This window comes from Pseudophryne corroboree, chromosome 3 (genome assembly GCF_028390025.1).
Source record: "Pseudophryne corroboree isolate aPseCor3 chromosome 3, aPseCor3.hap2, whole genome shotgun sequence".
Classification (NCBI taxonomy): Eukaryota; Metazoa; Chordata; class Amphibia; order Anura; family Myobatrachidae; genus Pseudophryne; species Pseudophryne corroboree.
The window spans coordinates 406,993,890-407,013,634 of NC_086446.1; the positions used below are offsets into that span (position 1 = coordinate 406,993,890).

Here is a 19,745-nt window from a genome sequence, read left to right on the forward strand (position 1 = left end):
CCCTCATCAGCCGACGAGATGGCTATGGTAGAACCGTCTCTGGAGATCAACAGACGTGTGGGAAAGCCCCATCTATATAGGATACCAGCCTTCCGAAGAACAGTAGTAACCGGGTAGAAGGAGCGTCTTTTATTGAGAGTGTACTGCGATAAGTCCCCATATAGCTGAAGTTTTCCCAGGGCCTCCGCCGTGTCAGAGGATGGTCTAGACGCCTTAAGCAAAGATTCTTTTATATGATAGAAGTGAACCCTCATCAGCACATCTTTAGACGATCCTTCTGGGGCGCCTCGGGCCTTAGGTATTCGATGGATTCGGTCCAACAAAAGGTCTGAGGAGCTAGCGGTAGGCAACAATTTCCTGAAGATCTCAATAGTATAGTCGTGAAGACTACTGTTAGAAATAGCGTCGGGAACCCCTCTGAGTTTCAAATTGTTCCTGCGCGAGCGATCTTCCAAATCCGCTACTTTATCGCGCAGGAAATTCACTTCACCCTCCAGGGTATCATGGGAGTCTATCAACGAGTTGTGTGAACCGACTACCTCGCCCATCTTGGTTTCCAACTGGTTTGTCCTCTCGCCCAGATCGTCAATGGAGCTCTGGCAGGATTTCAGCATGGCTCTGAACTCAGATGTCACGTCGTCCTTAAATTGATGTAACAAAAGCTTCATACTGCCGATTGTTAAGGCTTCCCCATCTTCGAGGCGCATTGAAGAGGATGCGTCACTGGAAGGGGGCTCAGATGGCATAAGAGAGGGCCGCTTGGGCTGAGGAGAGGGGCCCACCCCAGGGGATCCAGCTTCTGGAGGTTTGTTACGAAAAGGAGAGGGTTTGAAAAAGGCGACTTGGTTGACCGTTTTGGAGGCTTTATGCTTCCTGGGAGCCATAGCTTCTGTTTTCACAGAGATTTGACGGATGCGATATTAGGGTGGTATAGGTGTCTTCAGACCGGCGGTGTAGCGACCCGGTGTAGGTATGTATTAGCTAATATGGTTGCGGGGAGGTATTAGGAGGTCATTGTAGACGAGGAAATCACATCTCAGTGCTGCACATGCAGGGCAGTTGCCCTAGATCGGGTTGTGCTTTACACCCCTGTCCGGAGGATATCAGTCGCAGAGATCAGCTTCTTCTCAGGAGTGCACAACTGTGGTGTATTACGGAGTTAACCTCAGGAACCCGGTTACTGGCAGTCCAGTCAGCAGATGCGCATCGATGGACCGATCAGGCAAGTACTGTGAGACAAGATTATTATTGCGGTTCCAGATCCAGGCCTCCGGTTGAGGCCGCTAGAGTGGCGGTATTATAACCCCTCCGGCGTCTCTCTTAGGGCCTCTTACTGCGGCCGTCCACTTGTGGTGTATGCGGGCTGCAATGGGGGGGATCAGGCCAGTGATCCAACCTAATTCAGCGTCTCAGGGCCTCCCGTCCTGCGCACTGTTCCGTGTGCCCCGAGGCCTAAGATGGCCGCCGCACCTAAGCCAGTATGGGGAAGGGCCTTTGTAATTTGCTCTGGGGGGCAGCACCCTTAATTGAGGCTCAGCTGCCTCCGGACCTCAGACCTGTGGAGGGGAGCCCGTCTCGCTGTTGCTGTTTGTTGGGGTTTTTTTTTTGGTTTTTTTTTCAGACTGTTAGGAGGGGAGAGAAGCCCTGCCGGGCCGGGAGTCCTTCACACCGTCACACCTCGGGCCTCCGGCTAAGATGCACGAGGGGGGAGAGTTACTGACACCCCCGCGAGGTCAGGGCTACAGGTCGCTTACCGCCGCGGGCCTCCAGGCGTCTTCTCCGGGTCACCGCCGCCTTTCCTCTCGCCTCCCGTCTCCTAAGATGGCCGCCGCTTGTACTCCGGAGCCTGCGTCTCTGCTCCTATTAGGTCCCGGGCCCTCCCCGCTGGCCGACGTGGACCACCCGGAAGGCTGCAGCGAAGTCCCAGCAAGGGACAGGGTCCAGCAAGGCTCCTCCGACGTCCTGGGGCGGCCGTCCACCCGGATGGGGGAAGTTTAAAAATGTAGGCCCCGGCTTCCTTGCAGCGAGTAGGCCGCAATCCGCGGGAGCCAGGAGACCGGCTCCCCGATTCCGCAGCTCTCACTCACTGCGTGCTCTGCTGCCTAGGGGTTATAATCAAGGCAGTTGTAAGTAAAAAATTTCGTGTGGAGGTTAAATTAGTTCCATAAATCTCCCAGGTCCCTGGGAGCTCTCAGGAAATGCAGCCTGCTCTTTCAACCTCCAGGCCACGCCCCCCCTGAATTGCACTAACTTTCATTACGATTTTAACTATATAGTCAAAATCATAAGGTTACATCGCACCATGAGTATGCACCTTGAGAGACAGAGTGATAGCTGGAATAGATAGGCATGGGGAGGAAGTCCCCGTGACTGAGGAGGGATAGAAGGAAGGGTTAGGTGGTGTGTGTGGGGGAGGGGCTGTGGACATCGGGCACACAGTTGGGCAGCTGCTGTACCATGGGTCCCTGAGCCCTGCCATGGAGACGAAAGGCTGGGGAGGATGACTGCAAGGACTTGGAAGCAGAGACCGGAGGGGTAGATACCAAACACCAGGCTTATGTCTGGTGGTCAACTCATCCTTCCCCCACCACAGACCAGTGTTGGGTCCTGCAGCTTTGCCATCTGCTGCCAGCCTACCAGGGCTGAGGTCAGAGGTTCTGCACCCGGCTAGTAGCACCAGGTCTGCAGTGTAATAAGCAAATGATGGTGGAAGTAAAGTTACTGCTCGCTGTCACTCTGTAGTGACAATCTAGAAGAATACCTGAACCATAGCTCTTCCAATGTTACTAATCATCCTAAGAGGTGAGTGGATGGGAGTGTGTATGTATACACACACACACACACACACACACACACACACACACACACACACACACACACACATATACACATACATATACATATACATACATATATATATATATATATATATATATATATATATATATATATATATATATATATTGGGCAAAGAATGGTGTACAGGTGCGCTGGTTAGTCTTAATAATGGTTTGCAGTCCACAGGTAGTTCCACACCTTGGCTGTTAACACTGATGAACCACCACCGCTGCACTTCTCCAAAGCACTCAGGACTCCTTGAGCAAATTTCTGGAAAAAAAGGATTCAGGAGAATGCGCCCATAGTGTAAATCTGATTTATTTTTAAAAACATATCAGTAGAACCAAATCACAGGTATAGATGTAATAATACCTTTTTTGACCCACACTTTGGGCCAGTTTATACGTATAAGAAAATCCACAAGGCTAATGCACCAACCGCCGTGTCCAGAAGCCGGGACCGTGCAACGCGCTGCGTTCAGAAGCCCGTCCGGCCACCCGCAGCGATCACAGGGAGATGCAGAACCGAGTGAGTGAGACGTCTAGCAAGCTCCGCCTCAACGCGTTTCGTAAGCACTTCGTCAGGAGGCTGGCTTGCAGACGTCATCCAGACCTTGATATACTACTCCACAAATTGTCGCCAGCTGTTTGTAATAGTTAGCAACAAATGAACAATCTTCAGTCCACTAGCAGTATATACAAGTTTTAAACATAATTTGTGACAAATGGGTTAAAAATGTTGCTATTAGATACATACACATAAATTGGTTTTGATTACACACAATTTACAAACAATACATATAAGATTTGTGAACAATACACACACATATATATCTCTGTCCTTAACTGTTCCAATATTGCTTAAAAAGCAAAGTAAAACACATCAGAAACATAATCATGGATCACATAAGTGCCTTATTACGAGTCAATGCACTCGCACTGTAACCAGATTTTAAACATAATTCATAACAAATGATTTAAAATGTTGATAATAGATTCCATACACACATAGATCAGTTATAATTGCATGAGATTTAAAACAATACATATGAGATTTACAGCACACACTCTCGTCTATATCCTATTTAGATGCTACTTAGAGCGCCTGATAATACACATCATAGTAATAATCACGTGTGTGCCCTGGTGCGAGTCATCATACTTATAACGAGCAAACACAGAAAACATTATCCTCTTTATAGAAGACCATTTTTTCTGGAAAAAACTAATTCTTAAAAATAATTTCGATACCCACTCCAAATGTCAAACGGGGAGACTTTTAACTGAACACCATGTTCACGAGCCACATCAAAAGCTAAACCAAGTAAAAATATTATAGAAATATACATGTATGTATAACAGCAATCAACTCTGGGTCTATATGGGGTCATCCAAGCGAGAGATTCCCCGGTTAATGGATAAAGATTGTATCCTCATTTAGCGGTCACTGTAGCACAAGGCAAGGTTAATTCATATAGCATATTTAGATGTATAATACATACCCACCAACTTACTTAATACAAGAAAAAAAGAAGATAAAGTAAAACGCAAAAAATACAAAGGAGGTAGGAGCACGGCTATACTGAAATGATGACAAAAATATATTACCGATCCCTAATGAAGGGAGTAATTTCATAGTTCTCGTTTAGACCGTGTGGGATCAGCGTATTCAATGTAAGAATCAAACCACTCTATGAAAATCGCAATATCTAAAAATTTATTTTGATATTACTGTACTCCGCTTGACAGCAAAGTGTTTACTCTGTTTCTTATTTGCGTTGGGTTTTCTATTCATTCCAACTGTATCTACATGAGCCAATAACATTCCTGCAAATTCCTGAGATCTCCATGAATATTTGATTACACAGTGATCATCAGATGTCTCTTACGTCTGTACAATATATGGATTTTTTTTAATGTATCTGCACTCAGTTTGGAATGTTTTAATGGACGTTAACACATTAAAAAGTGTTGCTTTATGTTAAAATGCCTTTGAATTTATAACACTTATGGCGGTATTACTGTACACATTACTGGTATCAGTTTAGCACCCTCTGATCCCCATTTGCTCTATCTTATTTATTGAACCTGTACTAACCGAGGGTTCTTCTAGAGGTGCAGCTTAGCTCCCGTAGTGCAAAACTTGGCATTTTTGCTGTTATATACTGTGTGTGTGTGTGTGTGTGTGTGTGTGTGTGTGTGTGTGTGTATGTATGTATGTATGTATGTATGTATGTGTATATATATATATATATATATATATATATATATATATATATATATATATATATATATATATATATATATTTCTCTGACGTCCTAGTGGATGCTGGGACTCCGTCAGGACCATGGGGAATAGCGGCTCCGCAGGAGACAGGGCACAAAATTTAAAAGTTTGACCACTAGGTGGTGTGTACTGGCTCCTCCCCCTATGACCCTCCTCCAAGCCTCAGTTAGGTTTTTGTGCCCGTCCGAGCAGGGTGCAATCTAGGTGGCTCTCCTAAAGAGCTGCTTAGAAAAAGTTTGTTAGGTTTTTTATTTTCAGTGAGTCCTGCTGGCAACAGGCTCACTGCAACGAGGGACTTAGGGGAGAAGAAGTGAACTCACCTGCGTGCAGGATGGATTTGCTTCTTAGGCTACTGGACACTAGCTCCAGAGGGACGATCACAGGTACAGCCTGGATGGGTCACCGGAGCCGCGCCGCCGACCCCCTTGCAGATGCCGAATAGAGAAGAGGTCCAGAAACCGGCGGCAGAAGACGTCTCAGTCTTCATGAGGTAGCGCACAGCACTGCAGCTGTGCGCCATTGCTCTCCGCACACTTCACACCAGCGGTCACTGAGGGTGCAGGGCGCTGGGGGGGGCGCCCTGGGCAGCAATGTAATATACCTATTCTGGCTAAAATATATCACATATAGCCCCTGGGGCTATATGGATGTATTTAACCCCTGCCAGGTTCCCAAAAAAACCGGGAGAAGAAGCCCGCCGAAAAGGGGGCGGGGCCTATTCTCAGCACACAGCGCCATTTTCCTGCCCAGCTCCGCTGCGAGGAAGGCTCCCAGGACTCTCCCCTGCACTGCACTACAGAAACAGGGTAAAAACAGAGAGGGGGGGCACTTATTGGCGATATTTATAATATTTGAGCTGCTATAAAGGGAACACACTTATTAAGGTTGTCCCTATATATATTTATAGCGCTTGGGTGTGTGCTGGCAAACTCTCCCTCTGTCTCCCCAAAGGGCTAGTGGGGTCCTGTCTTCTATCAGAGCATTCCCTGTGTGTCTGCTGTGTGTCGGTACGTGTGTGTCGACATGTATGAGGACGATGTTGGCGTGGAGGCGGAGCAATTGCCTGTAATGGTGATGTCACCCCCTAGGGAGTCGACACCAGAATGGATGGCTTTGTTTATGGAATTACGGGATAGTGTCAGCACGCTACAAAAGTCGGTTGACGACATGAGACAGCCGGCAAACCAGTTAGTACCTGTCCAGGCGTCTCAGACACCGTCAGGGGCTGTAAAACGCCCTTTACCTCAGTCGGTCGACACAGACCCAGACACTGACACTGAATCCAGTGTCGACGGTGAAGAAACAAACGTATTTTCCAGTAGGGCCACACGTTATATGATCACGGCAATGAAGGAGGCTTTGCATATCTCTGATACTGCAAGTACCACAAAAAGGGGTATTATGTGGGGTGTGAAAAAACTACCGATAGTTTTTCCTGAATCAGAGGAACTGAATGAAGTGTGTGATGAAGCGTGGGTTACCCCAGATAGAAAACTGCTAATTTCAAAGAAGTTATTGGCATTATACCCTTTCCCGCCAGAGGCTAGGGCGCGCTGGGAAACACCTCCTAGGGTGGATAAGGCGCTCACACGCTTATCAAAGCAAGTGGCGTTACCGTCTCCTGATACGGCCGCCCTCAAGGATCCAGCTGATAGGAGGCTGGAGAATACATTAAAAAGTATATACACACATACTGGTGTTATACTGAGACCAGCAATCGCCTCAGCCTGGATGTGCAGTGCTGGCGTGGCTTGGTCGGAGTCACTGTCTGAAAATATTGATACCCTGGATAGGGACAGTATTTTACGGACTATAGAGCAGTTAAAGGATGCATTTCTTTATATGCGAGATGCACAGAGAGAGATTTGCACTCTGGCATCAAGAGTAAGTGCGATGTCCATATCTGCCAATTTGTCCTTCACACCAAGGGTACCTCAGGTTCGTGGTCCAAAACTGTCATTATCAGTTTCAGACGCTGCCGTTTGGATTGTCCACGGCACCCCGGGTCTTTACCAAGGTAATGGCCGAAATGATGATCCTTCTTCGAAGAGAAGGCGTCTTAATTATCCCTTACTTGGACGATCTCCTGATAAGGGCAAGATCCAGAGAACAGCTGGAGGTCGGAGTAGCACTAACCCAAGTAGTGCTCCAACAACACGGGTGGATTCTGAATTTTCCAAAATCCCAACTGATCCCGACGACACGTCTGTTGTTCCTAGGGATGATTCTGGACACTGTTCAGAAAAAGGTATTTCTTCCGGAGGAGAAAGCCAGGGAGTTATCCGATCTAGTCAGGAACCTCCTAAAACCAGGAAAAGTATCTGTGCATCAATGCACAAGAGTCCTGGGAAAAATGGTAGCTTCTTACGAAGCGATTCCATTCGGCAGATTCCATGCACGAACTTTTCAGTGGGATCTGCTGGACAAATGGTCCGGATCGCATCTGCAGATGCATCAGCGGATAAAATTGTCCACAAGGACAAGAGTGTCTCTGCTATGGTGGTTGCAGAGTGCTCATCTGTTAGAGGGCCGCAGATTCGGCATACAGAACTGGGTCCTAGTGACCACGGATGCCAGCCTGAGAGGCTGGGGAGCGGTCACACAGGGAAGAAACTTCCAGGGCGTGTGGTCAAGCCTGGAGACGTCTCTTCACATAAATATACTGGAGCTAAGAGCAATCTACAATGCTCTAAGCCTGGCAAAACCTCTGCTTCAGGGTCAGCCGGTGTTGATTCAGTCGGACAACATCACGGCAGTCGCCCACGTAAACAGACAGGGCGGCACAAGAAGCAGGAGGGCAATGGCAGAAGCTGCAAGGATTCTCCGCTGGGCAGAAAATCATGTGTTAGCACTGTCAGCTGTGTTCATCCCGGGAGTGGACAACTGGGAAGCAGACTTCCTCAGCAGACACGATCTGCACCCGGGAGAGTGGGGACTTCATCCAGAAGTCTTCCACATGATTGTGGTCCATTGGGAAAGACCAATGGTGGACATGATGGCGTCCCGCCTCAACAAAAAACTGGACAGGTATTGCGCCAGGTCAAGAGACCCTCAGACAATAGCTGTAGACGCTCTGGTAACACCATGGGTGTACCAGTCAGTGTATGTGTTTCCTCCTCTGCCTCTCATACCAAAAGTACTGAGAATTATACGGCAAAGGGGAGTAAGAACGATACTCGTGGCTCCGGATTGGCCAAGAAGAACTTGGTACCCGGAACTTCAGGAGATGCTCACGGAAGATCCGTGGCCTCTACCTCTAAGACGGGACCTGCTTCAGCAGGGACCGTGTCTATTCCAAGACTTACCGCGGCTGCGTTTGACGGCATGGCGGTTGAACGCCGAATCCTAAGGGAAAAAGGCATTCCGGAAGAGGTCATCCCTACCCTGGTAAAAGCCAGGAAGGAGGTGACTGCACAACATTATCACCGCATTTGGAGAAAATATGTTGCGTGGTGTGAGGCCAGGAAGGCCCCGACGGAGGAATTTCAACTGGGTCGATTCCTACATTTCCTGCAAACAGGATTGTCTATGGGCCTCAAATTAGGGTCCATTAAGGTTCAAATTTCGGCCCTGTCGATTTTCTTCCAGAAAGAATTGGCTTCAGTTCCTGAAGTCCAGACTTTTGTAAAAGGAGTACTACATATACAGCCCCCGGTTGTGCCCCCAGTGGCACCGTGGGATCTTAATGTAGTTTTGGATTTTCTCAAATCCCATTGGTTTGAGCCACTCAAATCGGTGGATTTGAAATATCTTACATGGAAAGTAACCATGCTACTGGCCCTGGCTTCAGCCAGGAGAGTGTCAGAATTGGCGGCTTTATCGTATAAAAGCCCATATCTGATTTTCCATTCGGACAGGGCAGAACTGCGGACGCGTCCTCACTTTCTGCCTAAGGTGGTTTCAGCGTTTCACCTGAACCAGCCTATTGTGGTGCCTGCGGCTACTAGCGATTTGGAGGATTCCAAGTTGCTGGACGTTGTCAGAGCATTGAAAATATATATTTCAAGGACGGCTGGAGTCAGAAAATCTGACTCGCTGTTTATACTGTATGCACCCAACAAGCTGGGTGCTCCTGCTTCTAAGCAGACGATTGCTCGTTGGATTTGTAGCACAATTCAACTTGCACATTCTGTGGCAGGCCTGCCACAGCCTAAATCTGTCAAGGCCCATTCCACAAGGAAGGTGGGCTCATCTTGGGCGGCTGCCCGAGGGGTCTCGGCATTACAACTCTGCCGAGCAGCTACGTGGTCAGGGGAGAACACGTTTGTAAAATTCTACAAATTTGATACCCTGGCTAAGGAGGACCTGGAGTTCTCTCATTCGGTGCTGCAGAGTCATCCGCACTCTCCCGCCCGTTTGGGAGCTTTGTTATAATCCCCATGGTCCTGACGGAGTCCCAGCATCCACTAGGACGTCAGAGAAAATAAGATTTTACTTACCGATAAATCTATTTCTCGTAGTCCGTAGTGGATGCTGGGCGCCCATCCCAAGTGCGGATTGTCTGCAATACTTGTACATAGTTATTGTTACAAAAAAAATCGGGTTGTTATTGTTGTGAGCCGTCTGTTCAGAGGCTCCTACGTTTGTCATACTGTTAACTGGGTTCAGATCACAAGTTGTACGGTGTGATTGGTGTGGCTGGTATGAGTCTTACCCGGGATTCAAAATCCTTCCTTATTGTGTACGCTCGTCCGGGCACAGTATCTTAACTGAGGCTTGGAGGAGGGTCATAGGGGGAGGAGCCAGTACACACCACCTAGTGGTCAAACTTTTAAATTTTGTGCCCTGTCTCCTGCGGAGCCGCTATTCCCCATGGTCCTGACGGAGTCCCAGCATCCACTACGGACTACGAGAAATAGATTTATCGGTAAGTAAAATCTTATTATATATATATATATATTTCTCTGACGTCCTAGTGGATGCTGGGAACTCCGTAAGGACCATGGGGAATAGCGGCTCCGCAGGAGACTGGGCACAAAAAGTAAAAGCTTTAGACTAGCTGGTGTGCACTGGCTCCTCCCCCTATGACCCTCCTCCAAGCCTCAGTTAGATTTTTGTGCCCGAACGAGAAGGGTGCAAGCTAGGTGGCTCTCCTGAGCTGCTTAGAAGTAAAAGTTTAAATAGGTTTTTTATTTTCAGTGAGTCCTGCTGGCAACAGGCTCACTGCATCGTGGGACTAAGGGGAGAAGAAGCGAACTCACCTGACTGCAGAGTGGATTGGGCTTCTTGGCTACTGGACATTAGCTCCAGAGGGACGATCACAGGTTCAGCCTGGATGGGTCCCGGAGCCGCGCCGCCGGCCCCCTTACAGAGCCAGAAGAGCGAAGAGGTCCGGAGAAAGCGGCGGCAGAAGACGTTCCTGTCTTCAAATAAGGTAGCGCACAGCACTGCAGTTGTGCGCCATTGCTCTCAGCACACTTCACACTCCGGTCACTGAGGGTGCAGGGCGCTGGGGGGGAGCGCCCTGAGACGCAATAAAAACGATATAAAAACCTTATATGGCTAAAAAAAATGCATCACATATAGCTCCTGGGCTATATGGATGCATTTATCCCCTGCCAGTTTCCTGAAAAAAGCGGGAGAAAGAAAAGGCCGCCGTGAAGGGGGCGGAGCCTTTCTCCTCAGCACACAAGCGCCATTTTCTTTCACAGCTCCGCTGGAAGGACGGCTCCCTGACTCTCCCCTGCAGTCCTGCACTACAGAAACAGGGTAAAACAGAGAGGGGGGCACTATTGGCAGCTAATATATAAATACAGCAGCTATAACAGGGAGTAACACTTATATAAGGTTATCCCTGTATATATATATAGCGCTCTGGTGTGTGCTGGCAAACTCTCCCTCTGTCTCCCCAAAGGGCTAGTGGGGTCCTGTCCTCTATCAGAGCATTCCCTGTGTGTGTGCTGGGTGTCGGTACGATTGTGTCGACATGTATGAGGAGGAAAATGATGTGGAAGCAGAGCAATTGCCTGTGTTAGTGATGTCACCCCCTAGGGAGTCGACACCTGACTGGATGGTAGTAATTAAAGAATTACGTGACAATGTCAGCACTTTGCAAAAAACTGTTGACGACATGAGACAGCCGACAAATCAATTAGTGCCTGTTCAGGCGTCTCAGACACCGTCAGGGGCGCTAAAACGCCCGTTACCTCAGATGGTCGACACAGACCCTGACACGGATACTGAATCCAGTGTCGACGGTGACGAGACAAACGTAATGTCCAGTAGGGCCACACGTTACATGATCACGGCAATGAAGGAGGCATTGCACATTTCTGACACTACAAGTACCACAAAAAAGGGTATTATGTGGGGTGTGAAAAAACTACCAGTGGTTTTTCCTGAGTCAGATGAATTAAATGAGGTGTGTGATAAAGCGTGGGTTTCCCCCGATAAAAAATTGCTGATTTCTAATAAATTATTGGCACTATACCCTTTCCCGCCAGAGGTTAGGGCACGTTGGGAAACACCCCCTAGGGTAGATAAGGCGCTCACACGCTTATCAAAACAAGTGGCGTTACCGTCTCCTGATGCGGCCGCTCTCAAGGAACCAGCTGATAGAAGGCTGGAAAATATCTTAAAAGGTATATACACACATACCGGTGTTATACTGCGACCAGCGATCGCCTCAGCCTGGATGTGCAGCGCTGGAGTGGCTTGGTCGGATTCCCTGACTGAAAATATTGATACCCTGGATAGGGACAGTATATTATTAACTATAGAGCATTTAAAGGATGCATTACTATATATGCGAGATGCACAGAGGGATATTTGCACCCTGGCATCTAGAGTAAGTGCGATGTCCATTTCTGCCAGAAGAACGTTATGGACGCGACAGTGGTCAGGTGATGCGGATTCCAAACGACATATGGAAGTATTGCCGTATAAAGGGGAGGAGTTATTTGGGGTCGGTCTATCGGACCTGGTGGCCACGGCAACGGCTGGAAAATCCACCTTTTTACCCCAGGTCACCTCTCAGCAGAAAAAGACACCGTCTTTTCAAACCCAGTCCTTTCGTCCCTATAAGGGCAAGAGGGAAAAAGGCCGCTCATTCCTGCCCCGGGGCAGAGGAAGGGGAAAAAGACTGCACCATGCAGCCTCTTCCCAAGAGCAGAAGCCCTCCCCCGCTTCTGCCAAGTCCTCAGCATGACGCTGGGGCTCTGCAAGCAGACTCGGGTACGGTGGGGGGCCGTCTCAAGAATTTCAGCGCGCAGTGGGCTCACTCGCAAGTGGACCCCTGGATCCTGCAGGTAGTATCACAGGGGTACAAATTGGAATTCGAGACGTCTCCCCCTCGCCGGTTCCTGAAGTCTGCTCTACCAACGTCTCCCTCCGACAGGGAGGCAGTATTGGAAGCTATTCACAAGCTGTATTCCCAGCTGGTGATAATCAAGGTACCCCTCCTACAACAGGGAAAGGGGTATTATTCCACGCGGTTTGTGGTACCGAAGCCGGACGGCTCGGTAAGACCAATTTTAAATCTAAAATCTTTGAACACTTACATAAAAAGGTTCAAATTCAAGATGGAGTCACTCAGAGCAGTGATAGCGAACCTGGAAGAAGGGGACTATATGGTATCTCTAGACATCAAGGATGCTTATCTCCATGTCCCAATCTACCCTTCTCACCAAGGGTACCTCAGGTTTGTGATACAAAACTGTCATTATCCGTTTCAGACGCTGCCGTTTGGATTGTCCACGGCACCACGGGTCTTTACCAAGGTAATGGCCGAAATGAGGATTCTTCTTCGAAGAAAAGGCGTATTAATTATCCCTTACTTGGACGATCTCCTGATAAGGGCAAGGTCCAGGGAACAGTTAGAGGTCGGAGTAGCACTATCTCAGGTAGTGCTACGTCAGCACGGGTGGATTCTAAATATCCCAAAATCACAGCTGATTCCAACAACACGTCTACTGTTCCTAGGGATGATTCTGGACACAGTCCAGAAAAAGGTGTTTCTCCCGGAGGAGAAGGCCAGGGAGTTATCCGAGCTAGTCAGGAACCTCCTAAAACCAGGACAAGTGTCAGTGCATCAGTGCACGAGAGTCCTGGGAAAAATGGTGGCTTCTTACGAAGCGATTCCATTCGGAAGATTCCATGCAAGAACTTTTCAGTGGGATCTGCTGGACAAATGGTCCGGATCGCATCTTCAGATGCATCAGCGGATAACCCTATCTCCAAGGACAAGGGTATCTCTCCTGTGGTGGTTACAGAAGGCTCATCTTCTCGAGGGCCGCAGATTCGGCATTCAGGATTGGATGCTGGTAACCACGGATGCCAGCCTGAGAGGCTGGGGAGCAGTCACACAGGGAAGAAATTTCCAGGGCTTGTGGTCAAGCATGGAAACGTCTCTTCACATAAATATCCTAGAGCTAAGGGCCATTTACAATGCCCTAAGTCAAGCAAGGCCTCTGCTTCAGGGTCAACCGGTATTGATCCAGTCGGACAACATCACGGCTGTCGCCCACGTAAGCAATAGCGGTGGACGCTCTGGTAACTCCGTGGGTGTTCCAGTCGGTATATGTGTTCCCTCCTCTTCCTCTCATACCAAAAGTACTGAGAATCATAAGAAGGAGAGGAGTAAGAACGATACTCGTGGCTCCGGATTGGCCAAGAAGAACTTGGTACCCGGAACTGCAAGAGATGCTCACGGAGGACCCGTGGCCTCTACCTCTAAGGAAGGACCTGCTCCAGCAGGGACCTTGTCTGTTCCAAGACTTACCGCGGCTGCGTTTGACGGCATGGCGGTTGAACGCCGGATCCTGAAGGAAAAAGGCATTCCAGATGAAGTCATCCCTACCCTGATCAAGGCCAGGAAGGATGTAACTGCAAAACATTATCATCGCATTTGGCGAAAATATGTTGCGTGGTGTGAGGCCAAGAAGGCCCCTACGGAGGAATTTCAACTGGGTCGTTTCCTACATTTCCTGCAAGCAGGATTGTCTATGGGCCTAAAATTAGGATCCATTAAGGTTCAAATTTCGGCCCTGTCGATCTTCTTCCAGAAAGAACTGGCTTCACTGCCTGAAGTTCAGACGTTTGTCAAAGGGGTACTGCATATACAGCCTCCTTTTGTGCCCCCAGTGGCACCTTGGGATCTCAATGTAGTTTTAGGGTTCCTAAAATCACATTGGTTTGAACCACTTGCCACAGTGGATTTGAAATATCTCACATGGAAAGTGGTAATGCTGTTGGCCCTGGCTTCAGCCAGGCGCGTATCAGAATTGGCGGCTTTATCCTATAAAAGCCCTTACCTGATATTTCATTCGGATAGGGCGGAATTGAGGACTCTTCCTCAATTTCTCCCTAAGGTGGTTTCAGCGTTTCACATGAATCAACCTATTGTGGTACCTGTGGCTACTAGGGACTTGGAGGACTCCAAGTTGCTAGACGTAGTCAGGGCCCTGAAAATATATGTTTCCAGGACGGCTGGAGTCAGAAAATCTGACTCGCTGTTTATACTGTATGCACCCAACAAGCTGGGTGCTCCTGCTTCTAAGCAGACGATTGCTCGTTGGATTTGCAGTACAATTCAACTTGCACATTCTGTGGCAGGCCTGCCACAGCCAAAATCTGTTAAAGCCCATTCCACAAGGAAGGTGGGCTCATCTTGGGCGGCTGCCCGAGGGATCTCGGCTTTACAACTTTGCCGAGCAGCTACTTGGTCAGGGGCAAACACGTTTGCTAAATTCTACAAATTTGATACCCTGGCTGAGGAGGACCTGGAGTTCTCTCATTCGGTGCTGCAGAGTCATCCGCACTCTCCCGCCCGTTTGGGAGCTTTGGTATAATCCCCATGGTCCTTACGGAGTTCCCAGCATCCACTAGGACGTCAGAGAAAATAAGAATTTACTTACCGATAATTCTATTTCTCATAGTCCGTAGTGGATGCTGGGCGCCCATCCCAAGTGCGGATTGTCTGCAATACTTGTATATAGTTATTGTTACAAACAAATCGGGTTGTTTATTGTTGGAAGCCATCCTTTAAGAGGCTCCTACGGTTATCATACTGTTAACTGGGTTCAGATCACGAGTTGTACGGTGTGATTGGTGTGGCTGGTATGAGTCTTACCCGGGATTCAAGATCCTTCCTTATTATGTACGCTCGTCCGGGCACAGTATCTTAACTGAGGCTTGGAGGAGGGTCATAGGGGGAGGAGCCAGTGCACACCAGCTAGTCTAAAGCTTTTACTTTTTGTGCCCAGTCTCCTGCGGAGCCGCTATTCCCCATGGTCCTTACGGAGTTCCCAGCATCCACTACGGACTATGAGAAATAGAATTATCGGTAAGTAAATTCTTATTTTCTCTGACGTCCTAGTGGATGCTGGGTACTCCGTAAGGACCATGGGGAATAGACAGGCTCCGCAGGAGACTGGGCACTCTTTTTAAAGAAAGTTTAGGTACTACATCTGGTGTGCACTGGCTCCTCCCTCTATGCCCCTCCTCCAGACCTCAGTTAGAATCTGTGCCCGGCCAGAGCTGGATGCACTCTAGGGGCTCTCCTGAGCTTCCTAGAAAGAAAGTATTTGTTAGGTTTTTTTATTTTCAGTGAGATCTGCTGGCAACAGACTCACTGCTACGTGGGACTGAGGGGAGAGAAGCGAACCTACCTGCTTGCAGCTAGCTTGGGCTTCTTAGGCTACTGGACACCATTAGCTCCAGAGGGATCGAACACAGGCCCAGTCCTCGGTCGTCCGGTCCCGGAGCCGCGCCACCGTCCCCCTTGCAGAGCAGAGCCTGAAGAACCAAAGAGAAGTTGAAAATCGGCGGCTGAAGACTCCGGTCTTCATTAAGGTAGCGCACAGCACTGCAGCTGTGCGCCATTGCTCCCTCTGCACACCACACACTCCGGTCACTGATGGGTGCAGGGCGCGCGGGGGTGGGGGTACCTTACATGGCTAAATAGCACATAATACAGCTAATATACTGTATATGTGCATAATCCCCCGCCATAAAGCATATAAAAAAGTGGGAGAAGTCCGCCGAGAAAGGGGCGGGGCTGTCTTCCTCAGCACACAGGCGCCATTTTCTCTTCACAGCTCCGCTGGAAGGCAGCTCCCCAGGCTCTCCCCTGCAGTTTCCAGGCTTCAAGGGTAAAAAAGAGAGGGGGGGCACTAAATTTAGGCGCAAACTGTGTATTATAAGCTGCTATAGGGAAAAATCACTCACTTTAGTGTAAATCCCTGGTTATATAGCGCTGTGGTGTGTGCTGGCATACTCTCTCTCTGTCTCCCCAAAGGACTTTGTGGGGTCCTGTCCTCAGTCAGAGCATTCCCTGTGTGTGTGCGGTGTGTCGGTACGGCTGTGTCGACATGTTTGATGAGGACGCTTACGTGGAGGCGGAGCAGGAGCCGATAAGTGTGATGTCGCCCCCTGCGGGGCCGACACCAGAGTGGATGGATATGTGGAAGGTATTAACCGACAGTGTCAACTCCTTGCATAAAAGGTTCGATGACGTAACAGCTTTGGGACAGCCGGCATCTCAGCCCGCGCCTGCCCAAACGTCTCAGAGGCCATCCGGGGCTCAAAAACGCCCGCTACCTCAGATGGCAGACAGATGTCGACACGGAGTCTGACTCCAGTGTCGACGAGGATGAGACAAATGTACACTCCACAAGGGCAATCCAATGTATGATTACGGCAATGAAAAATGTGTTGCACATTTCTGACATTAACCCGGTTACCACAAAAAAGGGTATTATGTTTGGGGAGAAAAAGCAGCCAGTGACTTTTCCCCCATCTGATGAGTTAAATGAATTGTGTGAAGAAGCGTGGTGTTCCCCAGATAAGAAACTAGTGATTTCTAAGCGGTTACTAATGGCGTACCCTTTCCCGCCAACGGATAGGTTACGCTGGGAGACATCCCCTAGGGTGGACAAGGCGCTCACACGCTTATCAAAAAAGGTGGCACTGCCGTCTCAGGATACGGCCACCTTAAAGGAGCCTGCAGATAGAAAGCAGGAGGCTATCCTGAAGTCTGTGTATACACACTCAGGTACTATACTGAGACCTGCTATTGCTTCAGCATGGATGTGTAGTGCTGCAGCAGCATGGTGTGATTCCCTGTCAGATAACATTGATTCCCTTGACAGGGATACTATTTTGCTAACCATAGAGCATATTAAAGACGTAGTCTTATATATGAGAGATGCACAGAGGGACATTTGCCGGCTGGCATCTAGAATTAATGCAATGTCCATTTCTGCCAGGAGAGTATTATGGACTCGGCAGTGGACAGGTGATGCTGATTCTAAAAGGCACATGGAAGTTTTGCCTTATAAGGGTGAGGAATTGTTTGGGGACGGTCTCTCGGACCTCGTGTCCACAGCAACAGCTGGGAAATCGACTTTTTTACCTCAGGTTCCCTCACAGCCTAAGAAAGCACCGTATTATCAAGTACAGTCCTTTCGGCCTCAGAAAGGCAAGCGGGTCAGAGGCGCGTCCTTTCTGCCCAGAGGCAGGGGTAGAGGGAAAAAGCTGCACCAGACAGCCAGTTCCCAGGAACAAATATCCTCCCCTGCTTTCACTAAGTCCACCGCATGACGCAGGGGCTCCACAGGTGGAGCCAGGTGCGGTGGGGGCCCGTCTCCGGAACTTCAGCGACCAGTGGGTTCGCTCACAGGTGGATCTCTGGGTTCTACAGGTATCTCAGGGATACAAGCTGGAGTTCGAGACGTCTCCCCCTCGCCGTTATCTCAAATCAGCCTTGCCTGCTACTCCCAAGGAAAGGGAGGTAGTACTGGCGGCAATTCACAAGCTGTACCTCCAGCAGGTGATGATCAAAGTTCCTCTCCTTCAACAGGGACGAGGTTACTATTCCACAATGTTTGTGATACTGAAACCAGACGGTTCGGTGAGACCCATTCTAAACTTAAAATCCTTGAACACTTATATAAGGAAGTTCAAGTTCAAAATAGAATCGCTTAGGGCGGTTATTGCAAGCCTGGAAGAGGGGGATTTTATGGTGTCACTGGACATCATGGATGCTTACCTACATGTCCCCATTAACCCACCTCACCAGGAGTACCTCAAGGTTGTGGTACAGAACTGCCATTACCAATTCCAGACGTTGCCGTTGGGTCTGTCCACGGCACCGAGGGTGTGTACCAAGGTAATGGCCGATATGATGATACTACTTCGAAAGAAGGGAGTTATAATTATCCCGTACTTGGACGATCTCCTTATAAAGGCGAGGTCCAAGGAGCAGTTGTTGATCGGTGTAGCACTATCTCAGGAAGTGCTACAACAGCATGGCTGGATTCTGAATATCCCAAAGTCGCAGCTGGTTCCTACGACGCGTCTGCTGATATTGGGCATGTTTCTGGACACAGAACAGAAGAAGGTGTTTCTCCCGGAGGAGAAGGCCAAGGAGTTGTCATCTCTGGTCAGAGACCTCCTGAAACCAAAACAGGTGTCGGTGCATCAATGCACGCGAGTCCTGGGAAAGATGGTAGCTTCTTACGAAGCAATTCCCTTCGGCAGGTTCCATGCAAGGAACTTTCAGTGGGACCTGTTAGTCAAGTGAGGATCGCATCTTCAGATGCATCGGCTGATCACCCTGTCTCCGAGGGCCAGGGTGTCTCTGCTGTGGTGGCTGCAGAGTGCTCATCTTCTCGAGGGCCGCAGATTCGGCATTCAGGACTGGGTCCTGGTGACCACGGATGCAAGCCTCCGAGGTTGGGGAGCAGTCACTCAGGGAAGAAACTTCCAAGGACAATGGTCGAGTCAGGAGACTTCCCTACACATAAATATTCTGGACCTAAGGGCCATTTACAATGCCCTAAGTCAAGCAGAACCCCTGCTTCAAAACCAGCCGGTGCTGATTCAGTCAGACAACATCACGGCTGTCGCCCATGTAAACCGACAAGGCAGCACAAGAAGCAGGATGGCGTTGGCAGAAGCCACAAGGATTCTCCGATGGGCGGAGAATCACGTGCTAACACTGTCAGCAGTGTTCATTCCGGGTGTGGAAAACTAGGAAGCAGACTTCCTCAGCAGGCACGACCTCCACCCGGGAGAGTGGGGACTTCATCCAGAAGTCTTCACGCAGATTGTAGACCGTTGGGAACGGCCACAGGTGGACATGATGGCGTCCCGCCTCAACAAAAAGCTAAAAAAGTATTGCGCCAGGTCAAGAGACCCTCAGGCGATAGCTGTGGACGCACTAGTGACACCGTGGGTGTACCAGTCGGTTTATGTGTTCCCTCCTCTTCCTCTCATACCCAAGGTACGGAGGATAGTAAGTAAGAAAGGAGTAAGAACTATACTCGTAGTTCCGGTTTGGCCAAGAAGAACTTGGTACCCAGAACTACAAGAAATGATCTCGGAGGACCCATGGCCTCTCTCTCTCAGACAGGACCTGTTACTGCAGGGGCCCTATCTGTTCCAAGACTTACCGCGGCTGCGTTTGAAGGCTTGGCGGTTGAACGCCGGATCCTAACGGAAAAAGGCGTTCCAGATGAAGTGATTTCTATGCTGTTAAAGGCTAGGAAAGACGCTGCCTGAAGTTCAGACGTTGTTAAGGGAGTGCTGCATATTCAGCCCCTTTTTTGTGCCTCTAGTGGCACCTTGGGATCTCAACGTAGTGTTGGATTTCCTAAAATCACATTGTTTTGAGCCACTTC

General features: G+C 49.1%; 1 protein-coding gene and 1 long non-coding RNA gene across 5 annotated transcripts in view; one reads left to right on the forward strand and one right to left on the reverse strand.

Annotated features, from left to right (window-relative positions):
• The window catches only part of LOC135055755 (CMP-N-acetylneuraminate-beta-galactosamide-alpha-2,3-sialyltransferase 2-like), a 195,453-nt gene that overhangs the window by 33,293 nt on the left and 142,415 nt on the right, over nucleotides 1–19,745 (forward strand). The window lies entirely within an intron of this gene.
• LOC135055757 (uncharacterized) overlaps nucleotides 1–19,745 on the reverse strand; it is a 172,970-nt gene that overhangs the window by 9,025 nt on the left and 144,200 nt on the right. The window contains exon 1 of one of the 2 annotated variants that reach the window (XR_010243803.1): nucleotides 3,037–3,111. The exons of the other annotated variant lie outside the window; for it this stretch is intronic. This is a non-coding gene — a long non-coding RNA (uncharacterized LOC135055757). Of the gene's footprint in view, nucleotides 1–3,036; nucleotides 3,112–19,745 lie in introns of those variants that run through there. 2 annotated transcript variants of the gene reach the window in all.